Below are 6062 nucleotides of genomic sequence, written 5' to 3'. Positions count from 1 at the left end.
TAGGGGAATAGGGGAATTTTAGATTTCTGTTATAGATTTGTGTGTATTAGGTAGGGAATAGGGGGAATTGTAGGTTACTGTTATAGATTTGTGTGTATTAGGTAAGTGTTGGGGAATTGTTAGATTTCTGTTATAGATTTGTGTGTATTAGGTAGGGGAATAGGGGGAATTTGTTAGATTACTGTTATAGATTTGTGTGTATTAGGTAGTTGTAGGAATTGTTTAGATTACTTGTTAGATATTAACTGCACTGCTGGAACAAGAAAGTACAAGCATTTCGCTAACATTCGCATTAACTTTGTAACCGTGGTATGTACTAATAAAATTTGAATCGTTTAAATATCATACAATATTTAAACGGCTATGTAGTAGATAACTTTTACTTGTCGCACATCTAAATATAACGTCCCTGACATCCACACGTGCACATACGGTGTTTGTAATTTATAACAAAAGGGGGAAGGAAAGCTGAAGGTGTTTCGGAGTGTTTTGTTGGGGGCATTTAGTAGACATGAGAAGAAGAAACGAGGTAGATATAACTGTTATACTACGGACCAGCATGATGAACTGAATTTAACCCTACAAGGGACAAAGAGTAGTGGTTATCAGTTGACATACTTTTTCACGTCTGTGAGCTAACTGTGTTGGGTTTGAAAACACTTACTTACAGACTTAAACCTGTTATTACATGCCGAATGTAAATAAAATTAGAACCTAGGTTACAAAAACAAATAAGAAAAAACGAGGAAAAGTGGATTATCGTTGAAGCAACCCGAAACATGACTGGCTGGACAATTTGTGAAAGTTTTCAGAAGATTTGTACTTAATTGATTTAATTTTAACAGAACTGACTGTTGATTGAGGTTGCTTACGTTCTCGAATAAATAACAGAAAGACAACAATGGTTTCAATGAAAACTGAGAAAGATATAAAATGCATCTTTTGAAAAACAAGATGGATAGAAATTGTTACAATTTAATAGATAGGCAAGGTTTCAAAATTATGAAAAACACCAAACCATAGCAACGGAACTGTTTATACTCTTCATTTATTATTTGTATGCTTACTGTTATGAAACAATAGAAAATGTTTTGTTTCTTAATAAGAACGCGAGGATATTCAGGAAACAGGTAGGTTACGAAATGGACATAGTAACGAAGAGCTCACCTAAAATAATCAACTAAGGACTATATTTGAACTTTATTATGGCTGCTTATTATTTATAAGATAGAGTGGTTTTCTGGTGGTGAGTAGCTTTACTTTATGTGCGCTTGATACCTGACTGAAATAATCATATACGTTTATATAACAAGATTAACATCTTTTAATTTTATGTTATAGGAGAGACTTGTCAATTGATATCCAAGTATTAGATTGTAGTTTACCGTGGTTGGGATAGAACCAGTTGTCTTTTAATGATAATTCGAAAAAAAGACTAATTGAAAAAGATATTGCACAAATGCTATTGTATTTTGGTATTTAGGAGTTGAAAATATAAGTGGGGAGAAATCTATATTGATAATGACTATATAATCGGATAAAATATGAATGTAAGGAAATAAAAGAATACATTATAAACTATATTTTCAAATAATAAATAGCTAAAAGTCTTGAAAAAAGTAAGATCATGTAAACAATGTTTGGATTTTAAACAATCAAGGTTGTACGGGAAATGGATTTTTAGGATTACAATACAAAAATTTGTAATAATAGAAAACATTTTGTAAGAGTATATTATGAGATAAGGGACTTAATTTGAACTTTTCAGACTGAATAACTGAGTTAATGTCTATGTTTATATCACAAGCCTGAGATTGTAATTATGTATTGAGATATTGAATATATAGGATGCAAGGGAGATGGGGACAATAAAAAAAATAAATCTGATAGGCATATAATATATTATGTGGCAAAATAATAGTTTAAATAAATAACACTTTGAGGAATCTAATAACACTCAACTTAGAAATAGAACTTTAAACTGCTGGTAAAATGTAAAGAGATACGACAGAACAATAACAATTAAAAACAGAACAACAGGGGGGATTGTAGTGTGGTATTGGAGTTTAAACATCAGTAAAAAAAATAACAATGTGTTATTGAAATAAATGAATGAGGGAATTTCCACTAGGACAAATCTTGACATATTGGGAAAATGGCAAGATGGGACAGTGGTGACATGAAAAAAGTGTTCATTTTGATGATTTATTTTTGAGGGTTAAGAACAAACAGGGTGTAAAATAAAGGAAGTGCTAAACTCAAAACAAACTCAACAATTTAAACTGACGACAAAAATGAAATACAGAATTTGGACTTAGGGGCAAAAATCTAATTTTTATATTAACTGTTTTATAGTTTGAACTAGTTAATGAATTAAGTGGGCTAACAACTACAAAAAAGAATCCAATTTTATGGTAAAAAACTGAGGTATTGTGATGACTGAATAAAACAATAAGAAGTGTGGTGTATTTAAAAACGTGAAGTGAGGACAGAGGGGAAATGGTTTAGCTTATAATCAGAACAAAGATTTAAATATGATTTATAATCAGTAAAGTTTATTCTTATAACTCATCATAAATCGTGATAATTACAGAAAGAGCAAAAGCGTGTTTTACCGTGGTGTTCTGATGTATTGTATCGCCAATAAAATTAGTATTGAGGGTAGAAAAAGTATTCCCAGGGTACTTTTGAGCTAAGAACTACTGTATTACTACTATGGAGAGAATAAAAACCATGTGTTTGACTATGCTTAACCTGTCATGCCTATGGCAGCAAGGGAAATGAAAGAGATTGTTGGGGGAGAGGAAGGGAAAAAACAAAGGGAAGCATACGAATGGAAATGCGAAAAAATTTATGTGTGATTGTATAAAGTGAAAAAAATAATTAGATGTGAAAATTAAACATGGAGAGTTAATTATGTTATGTAATAGTAGGGAAGGGACCAACCAAAAGGAAGCGGTTGGCACTTTGTCGTGGGTGGAATGAAGGTATAGACGATAATGCTGAAGGACACAGTTACGTTTTAGCCTGGAGGAGGAGATGCAACTTCGGCAGCCCGTATAGCTGGAGGGGTATTATCCCTTTCCGCGTTCTGGCTGGTTAGAGTCCTATTCCCCTTACTATTTCCTTCCTTAAAGACTGCACACGCCTGAATAGGGCAGGACGCGCGCAATGAAAGCCAGGTGGTGAGTAATTCATTGGTCGCAATTACTAGTGCGAGGAATGTGGCTGGCCACGCGCACTTGATTTTTCTAATCGCTATTAAGAGTAGAACATTTCGTGTATGATGCGTTATATGGGCCCTCGTCCGGCCCCTTGTGCGTTAGCGCCTGTGTCTGTAGCGACCGCCTGGACTCTTCCTCGCTCTTTGATTATGGTTATCATGGGGGAGTAGCCTTTCCACTGTCTCTACTCGCTGTACTACCTAATACACACAAATCTATAACAGAAATCTAACAATTCCCCAACAACTACCTAATACACACAAATCTATAACAGTAATCTAACAATTCCCCAACAACTACCTAATACACACAAATCTAAAGGGGGTGACTCCTCATTGATTGATGATAAAGCGTCTCGATGTGCCCTATGAAGAAAATGATCTAAGTACTTTTTCATCTCAATGACTTTTCATTAAGTTAACTAAGTCATATGGAAATAATTCAATGAATGAATGGAACTATTTGTTTATGTGCCCAGGCTAGAATTGACCATGCATAAAAGAAGAGCTCCCTTTTCTTTGCGCGTTCTATAACCAATAATAAAATGCCTATGTTTTGGCTCCAACCAAATTAAAACTATAGAAATGAGTTCAGTAATTTATGGATGGATGAAAGTGGTGAAATTCTAGTTTCATGTTGTTTGGTGTTGGTGTCCTTTTCATCCCATTGCCTTTCATTTCCTTTGCCACTATTTTCCTCATGAAACACAACCTAATATATCAAATACATTTCTATGTGTGTTATACAAATACATAGCAATCTAAGAAACAACCCAAAACTGTAATATATTTCACTGCTTACATATGCATTATGGTGTTGTGTTAAGCCCATAAAAACCACTACTATGAGGACCACATGGTGTGATGGCTGGGACCACACAATCTGTAGTTTATTTTAGGAGATGACATTGCACACTGCTTAGGCCTATGAAATGTATCTGAAATTACCAATTAAACAGAAATGACTGAATAAACAGACCGTTATTGACAGTGTATTTTAAGGCAGTTAGTGCACATGCAAGAGCTTAAACAAGGCAAACAGGGTGGCCGTGAGCTTTCCAATGAGGTGAATATTAACCATAAGTCTCATCGGTAACTACTCTCATCTCTTGATTTTCTTGAGATGACATCAACTTGTCTCATCTAGATGTTTTACGTATGGCACATAGCATTGTAAGCTATGATGTGGGAGTAAAACAGGTATGTGTCTGGAGTTTCATTGTGTCAGCACAGCCAGCGCTGGAGAAAGTTTTGCTTGGGGCACCTTCAACTATGAGAGGTCAAGCTTTCATGCTTTGACACATCATTAACTAGGAACTTGGTATCTCCATAGAGATAGACTGAAAGGGGGGGGTGCTGTTTCAGCACATGCCTTGCCTGGCCTGGTTGGCTGTTTCACCACATGCTTGGCCTGGCCTGGCCTGGTTAGCTGTTTCAGCACATGCTTGGCCTGGCCTGGCCTGGCCTGGTTAGCTGTTTCAGCACATACTTGGCCGGCCTGCGTCCTCGCGTTAGTCTGTTCTCAGCCACCATCGCTTCCTGGCCGCTGGCTCGACCTGTTCGCTGTCTTCAGCACATCGGCTTGGCCTCGGCCTGGTTATTGCTGTGTCACACAGTGCCGTTTCGGGCTCCTGGGTCACTGACTGGTTGGTTCTGTTTCTATACGCACATGCTCTTGCCTGGCACTGGCCTGGGTAGCCTGCTCGGTTTCAGCAGGCATGCTAATGGCTTAGGGCCTGGACGTGTTTAGAGAATGGATTATTAAGTCAGACGAATTTGCTTGGCTGGCTCTCTGGCCTGTTGTTAGCTGTTTCAGCACATGCTTGCTTCTGGCCTCGGACGGTTGGCCTGTTTCTAATGTCACTGGCCTGCGCCTTGCAGTGGGATAAACCGCTGGTATGCATTCTGGTTAGAGTTGAATGGGGTGGGCTTTAGACGGGCGCTTGGCAGGTATATCTGTTGTGGCCTGGGTTTACGCTGTATTTCGTTCAGGGAACCACAATTGCTTGCCTGCGCCTGGTTCTGGCTGGGGCTCTCACACATGCTTAGGCCATAGAGCTGGTCCTGGTTTCGGCATGTTGAGTCTCTTAGTGCAATCATGATATGGCCTGGCGCTGGGCTGGCCTGTTAGGCTGTTCTCAGCACAATGCTATGGCCTGGCCTGACCTGGTTGGTTTTCAGACATGCAATCGCTTGGCCTGGCCTGGTTAGCTGTTTCAGCACATGCTTGGCCTGGCCTGGCCTGGTTGTTGGTTAGCTGTTTCAGCACATGCTTGGCTGGCCTGCCTGGTTGCTGTTTTCAGCACATGCTTGGCCTGGCTGGTTTGGTTGTATTCGCACATGCTTTGGTGGCCTGGCCTGGCCTGGTTAGCTGTTTCAGCACATGCTTGGCCTGGCCTGGCCTGGCTGGTTAGCGTTTCAGCACTGCCTTGGCCTGGCCTGGCCTGGCAGCTGTTTCAGCACATGCTCGGCTGGCCTGGCCTGGTTGGCTGTTTCAGCACCTGCTTTTGGCCTGGCTGCTGGTTATGCTGTTTCAGCACATGCTTGGCCTGGCCTGGCCTGGCCTTAGCTGTTTCAGCACATGCTTGCCTGGCCTGGCTGGCCTGGTTAGCTGTTTTCAGCACATGCTTGGGCCTGGCCTGCCTGGTTGCTGTTTCAGCCACATGCTTGCCTGGCCTGGCCTGGTTGGCTGTTTCAGCCACATGCTTGGCCTGGCCTGGCTGTTAGCTGTTTCAGCACATGCTCTGGCCTGGCCTGGCCTGGTTAGCTGTTTCAGCACATGCTTGGCCTGGCCTGGCCTGCCGTTAGCCTTCGTTTCAGCACATGCTTGGCCTGGCCT

Source organism: Salvelinus sp. IW2-2015, linkage group LG1, assembly GCF_002910315.2.
Source record: "Salvelinus sp. IW2-2015 linkage group LG1, ASM291031v2, whole genome shotgun sequence".
NCBI classification, from domain to species: domain Eukaryota; kingdom Metazoa; phylum Chordata; class Actinopteri; order Salmoniformes; family Salmonidae; genus Salvelinus; species Salvelinus sp. IW2-2015.
This window is presented reverse-complemented; position numbering follows the sequence as displayed.